The 25,858-nt window shown below is 42.1% G+C and overlaps 1 protein-coding gene across 4 annotated transcripts in view; it reads right to left on the bottom strand.

Annotated features, from left to right (window-relative positions):
• The window catches only part of LOC125453034 (gamma-sarcoglycan), a 644,680-nt gene extending 620,674 nt beyond the window's left edge, over nt 1-24,006 (bottom strand). For 3 of the 4 annotated variants that reach the window (XM_048532075.2, XM_048532078.2, XM_048532079.2), the window contains exon 1: nt 23,425-24,006. The gene's annotated coding sequence lies outside the window, so the exon portion shown is untranslated. The remainder of the gene's footprint in view (nt 1-23,424) is intronic. The other variant, XM_048532072.2, reaches the window with a different exon arrangement.
• Between the last annotated feature and the right edge of the window lie 1,852 nt (nt 24,007-25,858).

The raw sequence follows: 25,858 nt of genomic DNA, 5'->3' as shown, positions 1-25,858 counted from the left end.
TTGTCAGGAAAATCCCACCAGGTTCACTACTGTCTTTTACAAAAGGACACTGCCATCCTTACCTGGTATGGTCTACATGTGACTCCAGACCCACAGCAATGTGTTTCACTCTGAATTGGCCTCTGGGCAATTAGGGATTGACAATAAATGCTGCCTATCCAGTGATGACCTCATCCTGTTAATGAATAAAGCAAAAAAAAACTTTTGGCTGAAGATAGATTCAAATGCTTTGACTTTGTCTTTTGCACTGTTGTTCTCGAACATAGAACATATCAGCGCAGTACGGGCCCTTCGGCCCTCGATGTTGCGCCATGTGTGAAACCAATCTGAAGCCCATCTAACCTACATTATTCCATTACCATCCATATGTTTATCCAATGACCATTTAAATGCCCTTAAAGTTGGTGAGTCTACTACTGTTGCAGGCAGGGCATTCCATGCCCTTTGGCGTTCTGGGGCTCTTTTATCATTGGTGGTGGAGATATTAGGAGAGCCTCCACTTCTGAGTTCTTTAATTGTCCAACACCATTTGTTACTAGATGTTGTAAGACTGCAAAGCTTAGATCTTAACCACTGGTTATACCATGTCGTCGCTGTCCCTTGCATGCTTCTTCGGCTGTTTGGCATGTGAATCATCCTGTTTTGTAAGTTCACCAGCTTGAAACATCATTTGATTGTTGTCAATTGCACCTTGAACCTCTGGAAATGATGGTAGAAGAGCCTAATGCCTACCCTCACCACCACTCCCCCACAGTCCCTAAGACCAACTCCATGTTAAGGGGGAAAAGAGATGTATTGTTGGGTTTGTGTGAACAGAGTTATCTGATGCATGTATGAGTCGATGCCATTGAAATGTCACAAAGATCCCCAATGGCTCCCTTAAATACCCTACCAGGATAGAAATTGAGAGAAGTTGGGCTTCTCTCCTTTTGGACCTTTAGGACTAATGAAATAGGATTTCCAAATAGTCTATGCGATTGCTAGTCCTTTCTTGACATGAAATCATTTATTTTTATTTTACGCACGGGATAGGGGCTGGGTCAGCATTTGTTGCCCATCCCTAGTTGCCCCTCAAAAGGTGACAGTGAGTTGTCCCTTAAAACCATGCCACCACTCGGGACATGATGGCCTAGTGGTATTACTGCTAGACTATTAATACAGAGGCCCAGAAAATGTTCTGGATACCCAGTGTGAATCTTGTCATGCTAGATGATGGAATTTGAATACAATTAAAATAAGTGGGATTAAAAATCTAATGATGACCATGATACCGTTGTCGATTATTGCAAAAAAAAATCTGGTTCATTAATGCCCTTTAGGAAAAGAAACTGCCATCCTTATCTGGTTTGGCCTACATGTCACTCTCGAACTCTAGCAATGTGGCTGACTTTTAGCTGCCCCATGGACAATTAGGGTTGGGTGATAAATATTGCACCAACCAGCAACATCCTCATCATTGAATTAATTCTTTTAAAAATCCATTTGCAGTAGGTAGATTCACAATTCACTTTGGGAGGGAGTTCCAGGCTTTTGAGCTAGCGACACTCAAGGAACAATAATATATTTCCGAGTCAGAATGGTGAATGGCTTAGAAAGGTACATGCAGGTGACAATGATCCCATGTATTTGCTGCCCTTGTCATTCTCGATGCTCGTGGTTGTGAGTCTGGAAGGTGCTGGCCAAGAAGCCTTGACGAATTGCTTCAGTGCATCTTGTAGATGGTACGTATTACTGTGACTGAGCATTGATAGTGGTGATTGAATGTTTGTGGCTGTGGTGCCTATCAAGCAGACTCTTTTGTTCTGGATGGTGTTAAACTTCTTGCATGTTGTTGGAGATGCACTCATCCAGGTAAACGATGTAATGAAGTATTCATTCACACTCCCGTTTGCACCTTGTAGACAGTACACACACTTTAGGGAGTCGGGGATTGAGTTATTTACTGTCGGGCTTCTAGTCTCTGATCTGCTCTTATATCCACAGTCCAGTTCAGTTTGTAGTCAATGGGTGACCTCCAGCATGTTGATGATTGGAGATTCAGTGATGGTAATGCCAGTGAATGTCAAAAGTGATGGTTAAATTCTCCTTTGTTAGAGATGGTTATTGCCGGACATTTTTGTGGTGTGAATGTTACTTATCATTTGTCAACTTAAGCCTGGATAAAGTCTGGGTTTTACTTCACACACAGACTGGTTCAGTATCTGAGGTGTTTGCAAATGGTGCTGAACATTATGCAATCATCAGTAAACATCCCCAGTTCCTACCTTATGGGGAGCGAAGGTCATTGGGTGAAGCAGCTTAAGATGTTCTGCGGAAAGGTCACTGGATTTGAAATGCTGACTTTGCTTTCTCTCCACAGATGCTGCCAAACCTGCTGAGTTTCTCCAGCAATTTCTGTATTTATTTAAAGATTGTTGAACCTTGACACTACCCTGAGAACATTCTGAAGTGCCTAACCCATCTGGAGATGAGTCAAAGATCTTGGATCCTATTTTACAAGAGAGCTCTCCCACAGTATGGTGACTTTTATCCTGCTGCTTCTTTCTCTTCAGGCTGTGTGACAGCCAGGAAAGACAGTTTTTGCTGTTGCTGTTCTCATGGGAGACTTTGACAGGCACTCCTTCTGAATTGTAGGAGCGAAACAAGACTGTTGGGTTGACCTATGTCATGTTCCTTTTCCTTGTGGGAGATCCTTGAGAATAGTCAGGGGAAGCACACAGTCCTATTAAAAGATATTTTATCCCTGACAGCCTTCTAGATGGTGCGCTCAGAGATTATTCTCTCTCCAGGGAAAACTTTAACCAGCACCTGCTCCATGTGATTCTATGTTGCTCCGTGGCTGAAGAGATCACTCCTTGCCACCAACATCATAGGTTCTCAGAGGTATTTGCTGCTGGTAAGACCCCTTTTCATGCATAATACTCAACCTGATCTCATTTATTTACCCTCAAAGTGGCTGGATGGTCTTGGCATGAAGTGGTTACCAAGAAACATCCTATCTCCAAAAACCTTCAACCTTACCTTACCAGACTTTTTCCACCACCCTTCATCTTTTATGTAAGGACATGGCAGTTGCAATGTGCTAATGTGCAGTCTTTATGAAAGTATGCAATCACCAATGAGAAATATAAGGTATTGACTGAATGACCCCTGCTCCATTGACTTTTGTAGACCTGAGACATTAGAGGATGTCAATCTGGCCACAGTATCTTTTCACTCAGTGTCTCAAGTGATCAGGGCAAAATTGAATGTGAAGTGATATGTTGGTGTGTTCTTAAGTGAGAGATGCAGACAGGACCTGAATAGTGAATTATCACTGTAACTTGATTACTTGAGAGGACCTTACTTGGCTGCACATTCCAGTTTCAACTCTGCCCGCTTATAGAGAAAACATTACTTACTCCAGCCACTTTGGGTGCAGCATTCTTGAAATCAAAAATACACTGTACAATGCCTTTCAGATCAAGGCTGTGAGCTTCAGAATTTGTGTCTATTGCTGAGATGCAGTCTCTTTCATGACCTATGTTATGCAATCCACCTCTATACACTCCCCCTCATTCAACACCTCTATTATATGATCCATATTTCCGCAATGGTCCTTCAATCTCCCTCTGTTTTGGTTGAATTCCTCCTTATTACAATCAGTATCTCCATTGTTCCTTGAGACCCTCACAATCAAGATGCCAATTTCCACGTTGGCCCTGTACCCTCGCTAGATCAAGACTAGAGTCACCCTGATTTTCCATAACCCCTCCTTTGAGACCAACCCAGATCCCACCCTATTCCAAATAATTTTACCACGTGACTGTAATCATTCCCTCAACTAACTAATACAAACAGGCCCATTCCCAGTTATGAGCAGCCCACATTAGTCACATGTCAAGAACATGGTTATCACCCCAGGCTAGAAATGGACCAATCCCTGACCTGACTGTGGCTGTACTCCTGACTGATAGGCATTCACCTTCACCCCACTAACTATGCCCCATTTCCCATTCAAATAGCTCCATGCTCCCCATTGTACATGTGTTGTTTTTGTCGCTTGTGCTACAGGCACATGCACCACCTCTGGTAAAGGATGCAGTACCATGCGCTTCAGATAAACCCTTGCTGCGATGCTGTTCTTCCGTTGAGTTCTGTGATAGCCCAGGGACACATTCGACCTTGATCCCTTTGGAGAGTCTATCAAAGGCACAGAGTTCACAGCAAAAGTGAAGACGTCAAACATTTGTATCAGTGATATTGGGAACTGCAGATGCTGGAGAATCCAAGATAACAAAGTGTGGAGCTGGAAGAACACAGCAGGCCAAGCAGCATCTCTGAAGCTGACGTTTCGGGCCTAGACCCTTCATCAGAGAGGGGGATGGGGAGAGGGAACTTGAATAAATAGGGAGAGAGGGGGAGGCGGACCGAAGATGGAGAGAAAAGAAGATAGGTAGAGAGGAGAGTATAGGTGAGGAGGTAGGGAGGGGATAGGTCAGTCCAGGGAAGATGGACAGGTCAAGGAGGCGGGATAGGGTGGTAGGTAGGAAATGGAGGTGCGGTTTGAGGTGGGAGGAAGGGATGAGTGAGAGGAAGAACAGGTTAGGGAAGCAGAGACAGGCTGGGCTGGTTTTGGGATGCAGTGGGGGGAGGGGAAGAGCTGAGCTGGTTTTGTGATGCAGTGGGGGGAGGGGAAGAACTGGGCTGGTTTTGTGATGCAGTGGGGCGGGGGGAGATTTTGAAGCTGGTGAAGTTCACATTGATACCATTGGGCTGCAGGGTTCCCAAGCGGAATATGATTTGCTGTTCTTGCAACCTTCGGGTGGCATCATTGTGGCACTGCAGGAGGCCCATGATGGACATGTCGTCTGAGGAATGGGAGGGGGAGTTGAAATGGTTCACGACTGGGAGGTGCAGTTGTTTGGTGCGAACCGAGCGGAGGTGTTCTGCAAAGCAGTCACCAAGCCTGCGCTTGGTTTCCCCAATGTAGAGGAAGCCACACCGGGTACAATGGATACAATATACCACATTGGCAGATGTGCAGGTGAACATCTGCTTGATATGGAAGGTCATCTTGGGGCCTGGGATAGGGGTGAGGGAGGAGGTGTGGGGGCAAATGTAGCACTTCCTGCGGTTGCAGGGGATGGTGCCGGGTGTGGTGGGGTTGGAGGGGAGTGTGGAGCGGACAAGGGAGTTGCGGAGAGAGTGGTCTCTCCACAAGGCCTTCCGGAGAGATGAAGGGTCTAGGCCTGAAACGTCAGCTTTTGTGCTCCTGAGATGCTGCTTGGCCTGCTGTGTTCATCCAGCTCCACACTTTGTTACCTCAAGCATTTGCAACATTTTGCTAGAAGAATAAAATGCATACACTTGGCTAGATTGGAGGCTGAAGACCAAATTTCTAGGTAGATGCTTGAGTATGTGGCTGAGTATCTGAAGCACTGAATATCAAAACTGAACGTAAAAGTTAATTGGGGCGAAATAATAAATTCCAGTCGGTTGTGTAATTAATGAGGTGCAAATGCGTGTAGATCAGGTTCTTGATGCCCAATGGTGAGAAGGTCACCTTACCTTCAGAGGAGGGATAATTTATTTACTACAGTTTATCTCGAAAGCTTAAATCTGAAATTTGGAATCTCAGCTAAATAATTTCTCACACCCGCCATTCCTCTCACCTCCTCTGGGAACAGAAAATTGGGCTTTGAATTGTTGATTCTTGCCCAATTAAGTTCCACCACCCACATTCTCCTTGACTCTTCTGGGATTGGAAGATTCCACCTTTACTTTCACAAAAGTGAAAGAATAAAAATTAAGTAACAATTATAAACATAAAAATCCTCTCCATGAATAAGGATTTCCATAAAATAGTCAAGAAAATCAAGATAGCGATGTCAGAATCATACTCAGATTAAAATGAAGTGTATCTCTGCATCAAATTATAATCTTTAACAGATTTCTTTCCTTCCCTAAACAGGTTTTGCAAATGAAGAACTATGTGTTTTAGGAAATTTTTTGAATATTCTAAGTGCAATGATCAAAAATTGTCAAAAAACTGGTGAATTTGTTGGAAGCTTCAAAGGAAGTATCAGTGTTTGATTGGTTAATATTTGTAAATGAAATGAATAATATGTTTTAACTCAACTTGTCCTGTTGGAAAAATTAATGGAGTTTTTATTACTCAGACTTACATAATTAGCAGTTCAACTCTTTGCATTTTGCCCTGCTGCACATGAGTAGATTACTCAGTTCAGAGATTGAAAATTAAAAAGCAACGTTTTAAATACCACTGCCATTTTTAAAACCATAATTGCTTTTCCAAGAATAGTCCATAACTCTGGATAATTTTCTGTTTATTGGATTCCATTGGTTCATACCAACTTTCAACAAATCTCATATCTAAATTGCTTTAACCCATAAAAAAGTGATAATCTTTAAGATGGAGTAGGGGTTCATGAAGAACAGGATACTGTACGCTACTTATTTTTAATGCAGATTTTTAAAATTAATGATAGACTTAGGATCTTTTCTGTCGAAAGTACTTATGGAGAACACATATGCCAGGCAGAAAATATATAATGTATGTACTTTTCATTGGCAGAGATTTTGTGCCTTTTGGCTGATTTTGACAGATGCAACTCATTGCAAATTTCTCCTGGCTTAGTGGTGTGCTTATTTAAGCATGTCTAGGCTAGTGGTTAGCATTCTCTTCAGGTTTAATTACTATATTTCATGCTCTTAGCCACTGGATTTCCTTATTATAGAAATTATAAGTCCTGGAAGAATACTATTCTGCTTTTGTTTCTTTTTTCATTCCTAGAAACAACATAAATTGCATTTGTCACTTGATTGTCAACTCTACAGCAAAGGCAATGTCATGCTGTGGAAAGTAATCATTGTCGAAAACTTTATTGGCTGCAGAAACTAGAAGTAAGACAAATATCAACATCATGCACCACCTTTATCTACACAACAGCTACTTCCATAGACAAGCTCCTGAAGCTGTTTGCCACAGTTCCTAATAACAATGGCAAAACAAAGATGTGTTATAAAAACAGTTCAAATCATATCAGTTAAGAAGTATGTATGTAGAAGCAGAAAATATATTCTGAATCCCTAAATTTCAGAATGCTCTGACTTCAGTGATTCCTAAAAGATCACCACTACTGCTTCCGTTATTTCTTCAGCTATCTCCTTCAGAACTCTCAGGTATAGTCATTCTGGTCTACGTCATTTATCCACCTTGAGACCTTTCAGGTTCTCTAGCACCTCTTTCCCCCAACTTTCTTGAACTTTTGGGACATTACCTGTATCTTCCACTGTGAAGATTGACGCAAAGTGCTTATTCAGGTCCTTAGCCATTGCTTTATTTCCCGTTACTATTTCTCAGCATCATTTTCCAGCAGCCCAATGCCTATTTTTGCCTCTCTATTGCCTCTCTTCGTGTGTATCTAAAGAAACTCTTACAATCTTCTTTTATATTATTTAATTTTCACCCTCATTTCTTTTTTCATTGTCCTCTTTTGGTCATTGTAGGCTCCTCAATCCTCTGGCTTCCCACAGCCCATCGCTGCATTACATGCTTTCTCTTTTGCTTTTATGCTGTTCCTGGCTTCCTCTGTCAGCCATGGTAGCCTCATCTTCTCTTTAATGTGCTTATTTCTCATTGGGATGAATTCTTGTTGTGTTCCCTGAATTATTCCCAGAGACTCTTGCCATTGCTGTTCCACTGTCTTTCCTGCATGGCTCCTCTTCCAGTCGATTCTGGTCAGCTCCTCCCTCATGCCTCTGTAGTCTCCTTTATTCAACTGTAATATTGTTATTTGATTCCAGCTTCTCCCTCTCAAATTGCAGAGTAAATTCTATCATATTATGGTCAGGGCCTCCTAAGGTTTCCTCATTTTTGTGCTTCCTTATCAAATCTTCGTCATTGCACATCACTAAATCCAGAATTGTCTGTTCCCTAGCGGGCTCCGCCACAATCTGCTCCAAAAACACATCTTGTAGACTTTCTACAAATTCTCTGTGTGAAAAAGTTGCTTCTTTTAAATCTTTCTCCTCTTACCTTAAAATTATACCCTCTAGTTTGAATTCCCAAACCCTTGGAAAAGGCCCTTTGCTATTCACCTTATCTATGCTCCTCATGATTTTATAAAACTCTATGAGGTCATCCCTCAACCTCCTCTGCTCCAATGAAAAAAGTCCCAGCTTATCAACCCTCTCCTTATGACTCAAACACACCAGTCCTAGCAACATCCTTGTAAATCTCTGATGCACTCTCTCCAATTTAATAATATCCTTCATGTTAAGTACCAAATTTTGTCTGACAGTGTTCCTGCGATGTACTTCAAGACACTTTATTACGTTAAAGGTAACATGTAAATAGAAATTACTGTTCATTGTCATTCACTAACTCTTTCCATATTGTAAAAAGGTTGCATTGACTGGTCTCAAGATTTAACTTTCTGCAAATGCCTAAAAACAGCAGATAGTTTCTTTGCAAAGCTATCAGTGAACAATGATCTGGTGCAGTTCAGAAAGCAACTTTTGGGTGCTTACATTTCTTCACATATCTGCTCCCATACTGAAATTGTTGTACCCTTCAGCCATAAGTAATAGGGGTGATTATTTGCCTTGCCATTAAATTGACAGCAAATTCTGACACAATATTTTCATTTCATCTTTGACAGAAACATAATTATTTTTCAAAACATGTACTCACACACCAATAGGGAAAATGTTTAAAATATTAATAGCAGTCAAACTGAATTTTTAAACAAATTTCTTCAGGCATCTGAATATTTCTGAAATATTCAATGCGAATGTAATATTATTTCTTTGTGTGAACCTGAATTATTCAGAAGTGTTAGAAAGAAATCTGAATAAGATCTTTAAATCATATAGTTAGCCTTATTTGTTTATTGTGCATCGAAACCATTTTCCACCTCAATAACTTAATGACGATTTTCTTGATGCAAAGATATGTTTTCACATTGTAAAGTGCATTTCCTTCACATTTACGTATTTAGCAATGAAAATGTAAGTAGACAATTGAAAATCTTGACACTTTAGAACCAAAGACACAGCAGTAACTCTCAAGCTAAACAGAAAACAGGTTAGCTGAAATGTACAACTCTTACTTTACACTCTTATAATGTGCTTCTCATCTAAAAGTTCACTCTTTGCCTTTCTGATTTGAAATTTACATTTGTCATGATCTATGTTTTTGGCTTTTTAAAGAAAATTACTGAATTAGTACTAATTAATGTGAAGTTTGAAAATACTTTGTGCTGCAACTCAGCTTGGGCACTAGCATAAAATTTACAATCTGTTCAGGAGCAGGAGTAGGCTATCTGCCCATCCAGCTTGCTCTGCCATTCAAATAGAGCATGGCTAATCATTTACTTCAATGCCATTTTCCTCCATGATCCCTATATCTGTTCAAGTCCTTGGTATCCAGAAATATATCGATTTCAACTTTGAACGTGTTCAATAATTGAGGTTCAGCAGCTTTGTGAGGTAGAGAATTACAAAGATTCACCACCCTTACAGCAATGAAATTCCACCTCATCCCACTCTTAAATAACCTGCCTTTATTCTGATGCTGTGTCTCCTGGTTCTAGACTCACCGTGCACAGGAAACCTGTCCATATCTGCCCTATCAGATGCTTAACAGCAAGAAGAGTTTGCTGCATAATCCTCAGACCAGATTAAATTTTAACCCAAGAACATTGTGACACATTTTTGAAATTATAAGACCATAAGACATAGGAGTGGAAGTAAGGCCATTTGGCCCATCAAGTTCACTCCGCCGTTTAAATCATGGCTGATGGGCATTTCAATACCACTTCCCTGCACTCTCCCCGTAGCCCTTGATTCCTTGTGAGATCAAGAATTTGTCGATCTCTGCCTTGAAGGCATCTAACGTCCCGGCCTCCACTGCACTCTGCAGCAATGAATTCCACAAGCCCACCACTCTCTGGCTGAAGAAATGTTGTCTTATTTCAGTTTTAAATTTACCCCGTCTAATTTTAAGGCTGTGCCCACGGGTCCTAGTCTCCCCGCCTAACGGAAACAACTTCTTAGCGTCCACCCCTTCTAAACCATACATTATCTTGTAAGTCTCTATTGGATCTCCCCTCAACCTTCTAAACTCTAATGAGTACAATCCCAGGATCCTTAGCCGTTCATCATACGTTAAACCTACCATTCCAGGGATCATCCGTGTGAATCTCCGCTGGACACGCTCCAGGGCTAGTATGTCCTTCCTGAGGTGTGGGGCCAAAAATTGGACACAGTATTCTAAATGGGACCTAACTACAGCCTTATAAAGCCTCAGAAGCACATCGCTGCTTTTATATTCCAACCCTTTTGAGATAAACAACAACATTACATTCGCTTTCTTAATTACAGACACTACCTGCAAGTTAACCTTTACAGAATCCTGGACCAACACTCCCAGATTCCTTTGCACCTCTGATTTGCGAATTTTCTCACAGTTTAGAAAATAGTCCATGCCTGTATTCTTTTTTCCAAAGTGCAAAACCTCACATTTACTCACATTGAATTTCATCAGCCATTTCCTGGACCACGCTCCTAAACTGTCTGAATCTGTTTATTCTTTCTATTGAAAGCTTGTGAAATGCTTTACAACAACCGTTTCAGGTAAGAGAAACTGGTTTTCCTCAGGTAAACAGTGAGTTTGATGGCAGAGCACTGAGAAACCCTCTTGAATCGAGGAAGGATGGAACACTTCTTCCTCTCTGCAACTTTTTCCCAGTTCTAAGCTACATAGTTACCTGAGAATTAATCAGATAGTTGTTGGAAAAGAGAAGGTATTTGTCATCAATCACTGGTCTCTAGTCCATAGACCAATCAACTTTTTGTTATCAGCCAAAGCTGCATCACAGCAGCATTTCAGCTCCAAATCACCTGTAACTAAAATTTCAATTGCTGCTTGTTCAAACATGAATGTGTTCACAGGAAACTTGCCTTGCTTATTTGCAACAATACAACCTTAAACCCAACCTAAAGGGTCAACATGAGCTGGGAAAAGTCAAAAACATGCTACAGACTAGGATAACAGAGATCAAGATAAGGAGTGCTCTGTTAGATGAACTGCACCAAAAGAAAGAAAGGATTGATGTTATTCCATAAGCCTAAACAATAGCACTCAAAATGAACTGGCCATGAGGACAATCAAGTCTTTGGGGAAAAGCTTCTTTTTAACAATAAATAAGGAGAAGCTACAAAAAAGCAGGAATATCAAATAAAAGGAGGATGTTTTAGAAATTTAGTATACCAGTTACTCACTGGAAGACCAGAAGAGTAGGGATGGTGGTGGAGTGACGAACACAAAGGCGAATTCAAATGGCTTGTATGAGAACATTTCTCGATTGCCAATAAAATGAGTGGGTGACAAAAAGGTTACTGTGTTTCACCAGAATATATCATCCTGATCTGATTCATTATTGCCTACAGTGAGGGTCTTAATCTAGATTTGTCAAGTTCTGTAGGGGTCCTGTAAGGTATTTACGAGCATATGTCCAATTTTTGGAGAGGACCACTCAACCTTTCAAGTCTGCATCACCATTCAATAAGATCATGATTTGATTTTAACCTGACCTCTATATTCCTTTACATCCCCAGTCGTCTTTATCTCCTTGGTAATCAAGAAAACATTCTGCATCTACTACCCTTTGAGGAAGGGAATTCCAAAGACTCACAAACCTCTGAGAGAAAAAGAAAGTCCTCATGTCTGTTTTTGCATCATAATCCCTGGATGTAGATTCTCCCACAGGAGGAAACAGCCTTTCAACATCTACCCAGTCAAGTTCCGTCTGGATCTTTTCTATTTCACCTAAATTACCTCCTACGATTCCTTGTGAGATCAAGAATTTATCAATCTCTGCCTTGAAGACGTTTAACGTCCTGGCCTCCACTGCGCTCCATGGCAATGAATTCCACAAGCCCACCACTCTCTGGCTGAAGAAATGTCTCCTCATTTCCGTTTTAAATTTACCCCGTCTAATTCTAAGGCAGTGCCCACGGGTCCTAGTCTCCCCGCCTAACGGAAACAACTTCCCAGTGTCCACCCTTTCTAAGCCGTACATTATCTTGTAAGTTTCTATTAGATCTCCCCTCAAGCTTCTAAACTCTAACGAATACAATCCCAGGACCCTTAGCTGTTCACTGTACGTTAAACCTACCATTCCTGGGATCATCTGTGTGAATCTCTGCTGGACACGCTCCAGCACCACTATGTCCTTCCTGAGGTGTGGGGCCAAAAATTGGGCACAGTATTCTAAATGGGGCCTAACTAGGGCTTTATAAAGTCTCAGAAGCACATCGCTGCTTTTATGTTCCAACCCTCTTGAGATAAACGACAACATTACATTCGCCTTTTTAATCAAGGACTCTACCTGCAAGTTAACCTTTAGAGAATCCTGGACCAACACTCCTAGATCCTGTTGTACTTCTGCTTTATGGATTTTCTCACCGTTCAGAAAATAGCCCATGCCTGTATTCTTTTTTTCCAAAGTGCAAAACCTCTCATTTGCTCACATTGAATTTCATCAGCCATTTCCTGGACCACTCTCCTAAATTGTCTAAATCTTTCTGCAGCCTCCCCACCTCTTCAGTACTACCTGCCTGTCCACCTATCTTCGTATCATCTGCAAACTTCGCCAGAATGCCCCCAGTCCCTTCATCCAGATCATTAATATATGAAGTGAACAGGTGCGGTCCCAACACTGAATCCTGTGGGACACCACTCATCACTGGTTACCATTCCGAGAAAGAGCCTTTAATCCCAACTCTCTGCCTTCTGTCAGACAGCCAATCCTCAATCCAAGCCAGTAGCTCACCTCGAACACCATAGGCCCTCACCTTACTCAGCAGCCTCCCGTGAGGCACCTTATCAAAGGCCTTTTGGAAGTCTAGATAGATAACATCCACTGAGTTTCCCTGGTCTAACCTAATTGTTACCTCTTCAAAGAATTCTAACAGGTTTGTCAGGCACGACCTGCCCTTACTAAATCCATGAAGACTTGTTCTAACCCGACCCTGCACTTCTAAGAATTTAGAAATCTTATCCTTTACAATGGATTCTAGAATTTTAGCAACAACCGAGGTTAGGCTAATTGGCCTATAATTTTCCATCTTTTGCCTTGATCCTTTCTTAAACAAGGGCATTACAACAGAAATTTTCCAATCATCTGGGACTTTCCCAGACTCCAGTGACTTTTGAAAGATCACAACCAAAGCCTCTGCTATTTCCTCAGCCACCTCCCTCAGAACTCTAGTATGTAGCCCATTGAGGCCAGGAGATTTATCAATTTTTAGACCTTTTAGCTTTTTTAGCACTTTCTATTTTTTAATGCCTTATGTTGTCATCACAACTCACTTTCCTACCTGCCTCTGTGTCATCAGCAAATTTAGCTTCCATGCCTTTGACCTTTTATTCTGAACATATTCAAATACAATACATTCGCTGGTTTCCCTTTATCAACTGCTCAAGTTATTTCTTCAAAAAACTCCAATAAATTAGTTAAACTAAATTAGATTTTCCTTTGACAAACCATGTTTGCTCTGCCTGATTACTTTGAAGGTATTCATATGCCCTATTATAAAATCTATAAAAATAGTTTCTGATATTTTGTCTATGACAGATGTTAACTACCCTGTAGGTCCTTGATTTCTGCCTTCCTTTTTTGAATAAAGGAGTTACATTAGCTATTTTCCAACCTGAAGGAACATTCCTGAATCTAATGAGTCTTGGGAAATTAAAACAAATGTATCAACTATGTCACTGGCTACTTCTTTTAAGACCCTAGATAAAATCTGTCAGGATGTGGGACTCGTCAATTCATAGTTCCAACAATTACCAGAGAATAAGTATGAAGTAAATTGTAATTTTCTTGAGACATTGAGTAATAAAGCATGGAAACAGGCCTTTCGGCCTAAACTGGTCCATGTTGACAAATGGTACCTACTCAGCTAGTTGCAATTGCCTGTATTTGGTTCATATCCCTCTAAACCCTTCCCATCCATGTACCAACCAATTTTTTGTTTAAATGTTGCTATTGTACCTACCTCAACCACTTTCTCTAGCAGCCCATTCCATATACATGCCTCTCTCTGCACGAAGAAGTTACCTTTCAGGTCCTTCTTCAGTCTATTCTCTGTCACCTTAAACTTATGCCCTCTAGTTTTCAATTCCCATCCCTGGGAAAAAATACTATATGAATTCATCCTATCTATGGTCCTCATGATTTTATGCACTTCAGGAAGATCACCCCTCATTCTCCTACTTTCCAAGGAATAAAGTCCTATCCTGGCCAATCTCTCCCTATAACTCAGGCATACTGGTACTGGCAACATCCTTGTAAATTGTCTTTGCACACTTTCCAGTTTAATGATGTCTTTCCTAGCAGGGTGACTAAAACTGTATACAATACTCCAAATAAGTGAGGTGCTCCCTCCCTTTCAGTTCCTGCTACTTGCATCCTCTCTAGTGAAGACTGACACAAAAACACCTGTTCAATTCATCTGCCATATCTTTATACTCCACTACTAATTCCTCAAACCTTTGTTTTCTGTAGGACCAATATTTACTTTGTTAACAGTTTTCTTCTTCAAATATCTGGTGAAGCTTTTCCTATATGTTTTTATATTTTTGGCGTCCTTTCTCTTGTAATCTATTTTGTTCCCCTCTGCATCAATCTCCTCGTAATTCTTTGCTTTTCTTTTGTATTCTGTCCAACTTTCTGACCTGCCACGTATCTATCTTTATACAACTAAATGTCAATGGTACCTCTTTCTTACAGGGCAGAACCTAAGCTGTTAGATCAATGTGACAGGAGAACAGAAACTGACAAAGTTATAAATGGTTAGACACCAGGAAATAAATGGTAGAACCATACAGCCACAATGGTTGGAAACAGAATTGCATGAGGAATGAGAAAATATATGAAAGTAGAGAGACATCCTGTGTACTTGTTCGGCTGTCTTCTCCAGCTGCATCCAAATATCTTCAAGGCTTGCTCTCGTATTCTTAAGTGAGGGCTATACAGAGGTTAGCCCTTCCCTAGGCATGGCATAAATTTAAAATAGTGCAGCGATGTGAAGAAGCTTCATATAGAATACATGCTGACAGGGAGAAGCAGCAAGATAATAATGTGCGGGATAGTACTTCCCTTGAAATGGGAGGCTAGCTTGTGCCAAGTGAATGCTTTCGAATTGTTCCCCAGAAAAAAGCAGTACATTGTTTGTGCTTGAGGGCTTCAGCAGAAAGTGAGTGTGTGATTGGAATGAGGAGAATTGGTATGCTTTCTCTTTGTGATTGGAGTGGAAAGATGTGGAACAGGGAAGAACATCTGTAGACCATAAGACTATAAGAAACAGGAACCGGAAGAAGCTGTCTGGCCCCATAAGCCTGCTCTTCCATTCGGTAGGATCATGGCTATCCAATATTTTGTACATCCACTCTCCTGCCCTTTCCACATAAACCTTGATTCCCCTCCCGATCAATAATCTATCTCAGCCATATACATACACAGAGACTCTGCCCCCAACAGCTCTCTGTGGCAAGGAGTTCCATCCCTCTGAGAAAGAAATTCCTCCTCATCTCCGTTTTAAATTGGCACCACTTTATTCTGAGACTATTCTCATGAGGGAAAATATCATCTTAGCATTTACCCTGGCAAGTCCCTTAAAAATCCTACATGTTTCAATGAGATCACCCCTCATTCTTCTAAGTTCCAGTGAGTAGTCACAGCCTGCTTAATCTTTGCTCTGAAGACAATCCCTCCATACCAGGAATCTTCCTAATGAGCTGTCTCTGACTGAAATTATACCTTTCCTGAAACAAGTGGGCCAAAACTGCTCACAGCATTCCAGATGTGGTCTCACCAGCACGTTGCACAGTTGCAGTAAGATTTCCCCACTCTTATTCTCCAATCCCCTTGTAATAAGGACCAACATTCCATTACCCTTCCTGATTACCTGTTGTACCTGTGTCAAAGTCCATTTGTGTTGAAATTTTCTGCAGTTTTTCTCAATTTAAATAATATTTTGTTTTATTGTTCTCTTTTCTAAAATGAACAATTTCATATTTCCCCACATTATACTTCGTTTGCCAACTTTTTGCCCACTTAAGGGCAGCACGGTGGCTCAGTGGTTAGCACTGCTGCCTCACAGCACCAGGGACCCGGGGTTCAATTCCAGCCTCGGGCAACTGCCTGTGTGGAGTTTGCACATTCTCCCCGTGTCTGCGTGGATTTCCTTCAGGTGCTCCGGTTTCCTCCCACCGTCCAAAGATGTGCAGGTTAGGTGGATTGGTTATGCTAAAATTGCCCGTAGTGTTCGGGGGTCTGTAGATTAGGTGGGTTACAAGGGGATGGGTCTGGGTGGGATGCTCCAAGGGTCGGTGTGGACTTGTTGGGCTGAAGGGCCTGTTTCCACACTGTGGGGATTCTATGATTCTTTTTCTCTGTAACTGTTTGTATCCCTCTCACAACCTTTCCATCTACTTTTGAGTTGTCTACAAATTTGATTACAGTACATTCACTTCCTTCCTCCATGTTATTAATACCTATTGTTAAAGAGTTGCAGTCCCAACACACAGCCCTATGGAACACCACTGGTCATGTGTTGTTAACCTGAAAAAGAATCCCTTATCCCCACTCACTATTTCCTGTCCGTGAGCCAATTCTCTATTCTTGTCAATACACTACATCCGACACCACGGGCTCTTACGTTATGACTTAACCCTGGTGAGATACTTTGTGTTCAATGCCTTTCTGGAAGTCTAAACACATCTACTGCTTCCTCTCTCTCCCCTGATCCAGGTTTCTCCCTCGTAAACTGAGTGTTAAATTCTATCATGTTATGGTCACTGTTTCTGGGGGGATATTTTATTCTGACACCATTCATTAAACCTGCCTTATCACACATCACTAGATTCAAAAAAGGTCTGATCCATGGTTCGCTCCTCAATATATTGTTCTGGGAAACTGTCTTTAATACCATCTGTGATTTTTTTTTCCCATCAGCTAATCTGACTATCCCAATACACATAAAGATTAAATTCAGCCATGATTAACATACTGCCTTTGTCCCATGCCAACATGATTTCCTGATTTATTCTCTGTCCCATATACAGCTACCGGTAGGGAGCCTTCAGGCTACTCCTACCAGGGTCTTCTTTCCCTTGTTTTCATTTCTCCCTCTATCCATATGGTTTCTACATTTTCTGATTTCAAGATCATGTCCTGCTATTGTGCTTACTCTATCCTCTACCAACAATGCTGCCCCACTACTCTTTTCTCCCTGACTGACCCGAATATTTCACTCCCAGCTTTGATCTCCATTTAACCACATATCCACAGTTACTATAAGATCATACCTGTTAACCTCTATATGTGCCATTAATTCATTTATTTTCTGCTGAATACAAACAGCATTCAAGTAAAGAACTATTACATTTACCTTTATATCATTCCTTCCCTGTCTTTAACCCTATTTACTGCTGTTTTCCAAAATTTTTCCACGGATATTCTGTCTATTCCTGTCCCACTCTGGGTATTATTATGTAAATTGCTGGCCTGTAATGCTGCCATTCTCTCTTGTTTTATAAGCCTACATTTCTCCTCTGCTGAAACCCTCCTCACCTCTATTTAGCTTAAAGCTCTCTCTACAGTCCCTGGTTATTTAATTTGCCAGGACACTGATCTCAACATGGTTTAAGTGAAGCCTATCCCACCAGTACACACTAGTACAGGTGCCAGTGCCCCATGAAGTGAAACCCATTCTGCTGACATTGGCCATTCAGCATGTATGTAACTCCTTGACTTTCCTTATCCTATGCCAGTTTGCCTGAGCTGGCTAGGGTAGTAATCCAGAGATTGTTACCTTGGAGGTTCAATTTGCTCCTAACTGTTAAAAACCTTTCACAAAACTTCCCTTCTAGTCCTACCAATGTTGTTGGTACATGGAGAATGTACCAGGATCCCTCCCTTCCTTCCACATCCCTGAGGAGATATCTTTAACATTGGCACCAGGCATGCATCACAGCCTTTGGGACACACTCATGGCTGGAGAGAACAGTATCTATCCCCCTAATTATACTGTCCCCTACCATAACTACATTCCTGTTTCCTCCGCCCTTGAATGCCTCCATGTACCAACATGCTGTGGTCAATTTGCTTATCCTCCTTGTAGTCCCCACTCTCATCTACACAGCATGCAAGAATCTTAGAACTACTAGACAATTCTAGGGGTGGAGGCTTGTCAATCATAACCCCACATCCTCATACTGCCGCACCTGCAGTAACACACCTCTGTCCCTGATCACAGATAAATTTTAAATTTCTTAATCTGTGATCATCCTCAGGAACAAAGTGTCCTGGTAACTTTCCCCTTCCCCGATGTGGCACAACATCAGCAGCTCAGACTCCAGCTTCTTCAAACTGCAAACACTTACTGCAGATGTGTTCATTCTAGTGTCCAGCAGCCTCCACATGTTGCAGTAACAACACATCACTCATCCTGTGGCCATTATCATGTTTGATTTAAATTATAAATTAATTACTCTAGATTCCTTACTTTTTGCACTTCACTGTATTAATTACTCTAGATTCCTTACTTTCTGCACTTCACTGTATTAATTACTCTAGATTCCTTACTTTCTGCACTTCACTGTATTAATTACTCTAGATTCCTTACTTTCTGCACTTCACTGTACTAGTATACTGTTTTTATAAACTAAAGAGAAAACTAAAATCACCAGTATCAAGATAATACTTAAACGGTTATTTTTAAGAAATAGGAGAATTAAAATACTGGAGATCTAAACATAAACTAAAGATCTCACTTTTATGCTAAAGACTAGAAATAATCACCAATCATCTTCTTTCCCTGCGTTTACATCTCATTATGGTGTGTGATGCCACTCCATTAGTTTCATGTAGGTCATCTTCTCGATCCACACCTTTTCATTTCTCCTATTTATCTTTTGCTCTGAAGAGTTTACTTATAGTCATAGAGTCATACAGCACACAGAGAGACCCTTCGGTCCAACCAGTCCATGCTGAACATAATCCCAAACTAAACTAGTCCCACCTGCCTGCTCCTGGTCCATATCTCTCCAAACTTGCCCTATTCATCTACTTATCTAAATCTCTTTTAAACATTGTATATGTACCTACATCCACCACTTTCTCTGGAAGTTCATTCCACATGCAAACCACACTGTGCAAAAGATTTGCTCCTGGAGTCTTTTTTTAAAATCTTTCTCTTCTCACCTTAAAAATGTGCCCTCTAGTCTTGAAATCCCCCATCCCAGGGAAAAAGCCAATTGTCATTCAATCTACCTATATCTCTTATTATTGTGTAAACTTCTATCCGGTTGTATCTCAGTCTCCTGTCCTCCAGTGAAAGAAGTGCCAGCCTATTCAGCTTTTCTTTATCAGTCAAACCTTCTATACCCAGCAACATCCTGGTAAATCTCTTCTGAACTCTCTCCTGCTTAATAGTATCCTTCCCATAACTGGGTGACCAGAACTGGACACAGTTTCTTCTTGCAATGAACCCATGTTAAAGCACCTCTATCCCCTTGTAATGAACATCCACTTTGAATGAAATTCCTACAACAGTCAGCAACTCGTTCAGCATTCATCTCAAACTCCTGCAGTCCCATGCTGACTGTGCTCCTTACTAGATAAAAAAAGTGTGGAGCTGGATGAACACAGCAGGCCAAGCAGCATCTATGGAGCACAAAAGCTTTTGTGCTCCTAAGATGCTGCTTGGCCTGCTGTGTTCATTCAGCTCCACACTTTGTTGCTCGGATTCTCCAGCATCTGCAGTTCCCATTATCTCTGTGCTCCTTACTAACCATGTTGTGATGGCTTTTCTTTCTTGCAAAGATCTATTTTAGCTACACTAATCCATACCTCATTTTGACAAAAGGAATCCTAGTTCTGGAATGCTGTCAGCACAAATTAGGTAGCTGCCTCTGTTAACTAAGCTACTTAATTTACTTAAAGACTATTGTCCCATTCTGATGTTAACACTAAAAACTGGACCAGGGGAAAGAATATACCAGTTCAAATTCCAATTTGTACCTAATTTCCAACAATAGTCAGTAAGTTTTATCTCACTCTGCAGTCCCACACTGATCGTAAATGCAGTACAGGTTAATAGTCAGTTGAACTTTGGGGGCAGGTCGGGGGGGGGGGGGGGCGGCCACAGCTTTTAGCAATTACAATTCAGAGCAATATTGATTGTAATTTGGACAAATGTGTGTTACTTAAGGGGAGCTGGCACAGATTATTTTTAGTGGCAAACCATGTTTATTAACTTGTTTGAATTTTTTGACAAAGTACCTGTTACAAATATAGAATTTATAAGATTATGTCTTGAGACCTTCTCGTTAATTTAAGTAAAGTGAAGGAATAAAAGGGGTTTACATGACTAGCAAGAAGTCCATCCAGCAAGAAGTCTGGGTGATAAAAACAAAGTTATTGGAAGAGCTCATTGGGTTTGGCAATATCTGTGAGGGAAAAAAAGAGTTAATGTTTGCTCAGAAGGGTCACTGGACCCGAAACGTTAACGCTGTTTTTTCCTTCACAGATGCTGCCAGACCTGCTGAGCTTCTCCAGCAACTGTGTTTTTGTTCCTGATTTACAGCATGCACAATTCTTTTCATTTTTTTGAAGAAGTCTGGGTGGCTTGGGTGTAATGGGGACAAGAAGGATCTAAAACTGAATGACTTGTTGAAAAGGTGTCAGATATTCACACTTGTGAATAACAGTAAATGTGTTTGTGATGACGGTGGGTAGGTTTCAAGCTTCACAGGGAGATATTGTCATCTTTTGTAAATGGTTGTACTTTGAAGCACACATTTAATTCCAAGGGTAGAATAAAGATGGGGGTCTAGGGAATAGCTAATTGGTATTTGTGTCTGGATACAAGAGTTATGCAATTCACATTGACAATGGCTTGGGCTTTGGGAAGAATCCATACCAATCCACTGTACTGTCAGTTTACAGCACTTTTTTCAGACATCACTGAACCTCACAAATCTAAGTGACTCTGTAAGAATCTGAGTGAAAAAGAGAGCAGGAAATACAGGCAGTTATTTCTGTGCCTGAATCAGAACAAGGTAGGAGTTTGTGTACAGACTGAAAAGGTGGAGTTTATGGGATCTATTGGAAGCTGAAGAAATTACTTAATTACCAGGCTGCAAAAGAAAGCAGTTGCTCGGAGCTGACAATAAATCTGGAGGAATTCAGGGAGAATAAAGTATCCGTTTAAGGCACAGCATAAACATGGAGAGGAAATATCAGTCGTTTTCAAATTGAAATGGATGAACATTTCTGAGTTTATGTCTATTGGACAATATTTAGCTAATCGTGCTTTTAGTTTGCAATGAACGGTTAGGGTGTAAAATAAGCTGCTGCCTGTGAGTTTAATGCGAGCAGGGTCAGTGATGCCTTTTTCATCATGAACTGAAGAGGAAACGCTTGCAGGAGAAAGGCACGGTAGTGGGTGAGAAGGTCTTGCAGAGGCAGTGCGGGCACGTAGGGCCGAAAGCCCTCCTTCCGTCCTGTGATCATCCTATGACTCTGATCCAGCTAGTGGCATGAATGCGGAAAAGTTCCTCTCTCGTTGGTTGGGTAGAGTCCGTGTGCCACTTCAAACAGTTTCCAATTTCCGAGTTTAGAGTAAAATGTTAAACACAAAGAGGAAACCTACAGCGTGGGATCACGATCGGTTTCTGGCAGGCTTCTTCAAAGACTCAGTGGCAAACCTCTGGATTTTCTTTTTCAAACAACCCCATTTAGTGCCGGGGACGCCTCGCTTACTTAAACCCTCTGGCCGCTTTAGGATGATCGACTCCTCAACAAGGTGCCAGCTCGCATACAGCACCTTCAAAGATCCGGTAAGGGGGAGAGAGTCAGGCTCAGCACTGAAAACTCACCGGCAGCCAGCAACGGCACAGGTATTCTATAGAACGGCAGAATCGGTTAGTATTGATAGAAACTAGCAACTCTGTCACTTGTCTTAAGTTGAAGAACACTGGTCCAGAAACAGTTATAATTTAGAAGCAGCAAACCATTCAAAGGAGCGGCGCTTCCTCAAGGGTTAAAAAAAGCTTATTTCCTGGGTCTGTCTTCAGGACACGGTTTTCAAAGGGAGCTGGAGCCTTCCCGCAGGCTCGTGTTATAAGTCCCATATCACCGAAGGTATTTCTCTCATTCACGAATAGGCACAAAGTAGCTTTTAATTTTTAACCCAAAGTTAACACACGTAGCACAGCCAAAACGTACAGCAAGCTGAGTTTTTAAAAATAATTTATTAAGGGATGTCAATATACCGTTAATGATTATCAGAGGTAACTAGCGCGGCACCAGTGAATATCGTGGCTGAGTTTTACAAAGTGTGACATTGTGATTGTTGCAAATGCAAAAATCACATTTGACGGAGAGCCTGACTTGGGTCGTGGTGCGTGAGAATCATTCAGCAACACACGGCTGGCACTTTCCCGTTATTTCACAATGTTCAGTCCCGCATATTTAGTCATCAGGCTAATCGGACACAGCAGCAGATTGCTCTTCAACTTTGTCTGTTGGGATTAACAACGGTCGAACACATCACACGGTAAACTGAGCAAAAAGCAGTCGTTTCTGAATACATCTGTTATGCAACCCCCTGGGTAATGGGAGATTTTAGTTTTGCAATATTACAATACTCCATCTGGGATTCTGGTTGGATTCAATCTGCCTGCCCCCACCCACCCTCTACATTCTGTACAGGCAGGGTTGCATGGAGAATGGATGAGACTCTAAATACTGTTCGGCGTTAAAAATGAACAGAGATAACAAAACGACATTACAGTCTCTGTACGAATGCAGTTTCCTTCAGCAGCAGCGTTGATTAGCCAGGCGCTGGCGTTTCTAAACTTGCCACGAAGGGAGTGCAGGCAACACACGGGAGTTAGTTCTTTTCAAAGATATCTATATTGCCCAACACTTGGGAAGTAAATCTTGTCTCTAAAAACAATTATCCTCATGTTTAAATCGTTTCTTTAGAAGTTAGAGTCGCTCTGGGATTCGGGTGTGGTTATGTTCAAATTTCTCACGATTATATAAAACTGCAAGGCTACTGTTTTGTAATTGTTCGAGGCCTCTGGCTATTAAAAGTTATTTAAATATAATTGAAGTTTTGCATCTACAGATGGTCTTTTTAATTCCATGACAGTATACAAAAAGATCAGTTCTTTTTGTATTATCTCCACGTAGGTAACATGTTACAATTCTTGTTTTTTTTCTAAATAGCTTAAAACAAGTAATGGCTAACAAATGTAGCTGTTTATTACTTGGGACGCCTCCTCAATAATGATTGAAGTTCATAGTAATTGAGCATAACAAAACAAAAAAACCTTACCTGAGCCCTCTAATCACCTGCGAGAAGCGAGTTCCTCAGCTCTTACGGGATAAGCCGGCAGTAAGAGGGTGTTCCGCAACAGTGTTATACAGTAACAAATTCTGACAAGTTCATTTTCATCACCACACCACGCCTTTTTTTAACATGGTAACACCCGGCCTACCTAGCGGCAGATACGCTCATTTTTGTCCAACCGTGCCAAGATTGATACTCCGCAATATTTACGTCTCCTTCTCAAATTATATTTGCCAATCAACTCTTTAAAAAAGGTATCTTCCACACGTGGCGTCACAAATTTAAAAAAAACTCTAGTTTGTTCAGTGGGTCATTAAATCCTTGACAGTCCAATTTATAAAATACAGCGACAAGATTTCATTCCTTCGCTCTAGGGCGAAACATTGAATCACATTATTGGCACAGCACCATATGATCCAACCGGTAAATCCCTCACTCGGGAAAGGTTCGCCCTCTCCAGGCTTTGTAGCGCCTGCGCCCACGTTGCACTTTGGGCTTTGTAGTTCATCGGCCAGCCTCCAGTTTCGGAGGCGAGATCAGAGCGGCATTGAGAGTGGAGTTCAGCCTCTCACACCAGCTCCGAGAGACGCCACGGGTGCCCCACTGTGGGACCAAGCGCAATACATTCTCCCGTCTCCATAGCGGCATCTGAAGGACAGCATGGGAAGGACAGGACAAGCCCGCAAATGCCCCGTGCAATGCCACTGCTTCATCTGGCTAACGATAAATCCTTACAAAGTGCTAATTCTGGGGTGTTAAATTTCTTACAATTGTTTAATCCGATGTGTTTCATTTGTCTGATCACAAATTTCCCACGAACACTTTTTCAATACCACTGCTACGAATTTCTTCCAGCGAGAAATATTGGTACTCAGTGAAAGCTTGCAGCACCTGACCAATTTTATCAAAACGTTTTCCAAGAGTGATAGACTTTAGTAAATATCATCTATTAAAATGATCTTATCATATTAGTACGCCCATCACTAATGCTCTGAGGACTCGCATAGGCATTTATAACTTTGGAAGATCGCCTTACTCACCACGGCTTGCCTCTCTTAAGTGAACTCACGTTTGTAGGACATAGAGAGAATGGGAACTGCAGATGCTGGAGAATCCAAGATAATAAAGTGTGGAGCTGGATGAACACAGCAGGCCAAGCAGCATCTCAGGACCACAAAAGCTGACGTTTCGGGCCTTGACCCTTCATCAGAGAGGGGGACGGGGAGAGGGTTCTGGAATAAATAGGGAGAGAGAGGGAGGCAGTCTGAAGATGGAGAGAAAAGAAGATAGGTGGAGAGGAGAGTATAGGTGGGGAGTTAGGGAGGGGATAGGTCAGTCCAGGGAAGACGGACAGGTCAAGGAGGTGGGATGAGGTTAGTAGGTAGGAAATGGAGGTGCGGCTTGAGGTGGGAGGAAGGGATGGGTGAGAGGAAGAACAGGTTAGGGAGGCAGAGACAGGCTGGGCTGGTTTTGGGATGCAGTGGGAGGAGGGGACGAACTGGGCTGGTTTTTGGATGCGATGGGGGAAGGGGAGATTTTGAAGCTGGTGAAGTCCACATTGATACCATTGGGCTGCAGGGTTCCCAAGCGGAATATGAGTTGCTGTTCCTGCAACCTTCGGGTGGCATCCTTGTGGCACTGCAGGAGGCCCATGACGGACATGTCGTCAAAAGAATGGGAGGGGGAGTTAAAATGGTTTGCGACTGGGAGGTGCAGTTGTTTATTGCGAACCGAGCGGAGGTGTTCTGCAAAGCGGCCCCCAAGCCTCCGCTTGGTTTCCCCAATGTAGAGGAAGCCACACTGGGTACAATGGATACAGTATACCACATTGGCAGATGTGCAGGTGAACCTCTCCTTAATGTGGAAAGTCATCTTGGGTCCTGGGATGGGGGTGAGGGAGAAGGTGTGGGGGCAAGTGTAGCACTTCCTGTGGTTGCAGGGGAAGGTGCCGGGTGTGGTGGGGTTGGAGGGGATTGTGGAGCAAACAAGGGAGTCACGGAGAGAGTGGTCTCTCCGGAAGGCAGGCAAGGGTGGGGATGGAAAAATGTCTTGGGTGGTGGGTCGGATTGTAGATGGTGGAAGTGTCGGAGGATGATGCGTTGTATCCGGAGGTTGGTGGGGTGGTGTGTGAGAACGAGGGGGATCCTCTTTTTGCGGTTGTGGCGGGGGCGGGGTGTGAGGGATGTGTTGCAGGAAATGTGGGAGACGTGGTCAAGGGCGTTCTCGACCACTGCGGGGGGAAAGTTGCGGTCCTTGAAGAACTTTTGGGATGTGCGGGAGTGGAATGCCTCATCCTGGGAGCAGATGTGGTGGAGGCGGAGGAATTGGGAATAGGGGATGGAATTTTTGCAGGAGGATGGGTGGGAGGAGGTGTATTCTAGGTAGCTGTGGGAGTCGGTGGGCTTGAAATGGACATCAG

This window comes from Stegostoma tigrinum, chromosome 6 (genome assembly GCF_030684315.1).
Source record: "Stegostoma tigrinum isolate sSteTig4 chromosome 6, sSteTig4.hap1, whole genome shotgun sequence".
NCBI classification, from domain to species: Eukaryota; Metazoa; Chordata; class Chondrichthyes; order Orectolobiformes; family Stegostomatidae; genus Stegostoma; species Stegostoma tigrinum.
Note: the sequence above shows the minus strand (reverse complement) of the source record. Positions and strands in the feature narration are given on the sequence as shown.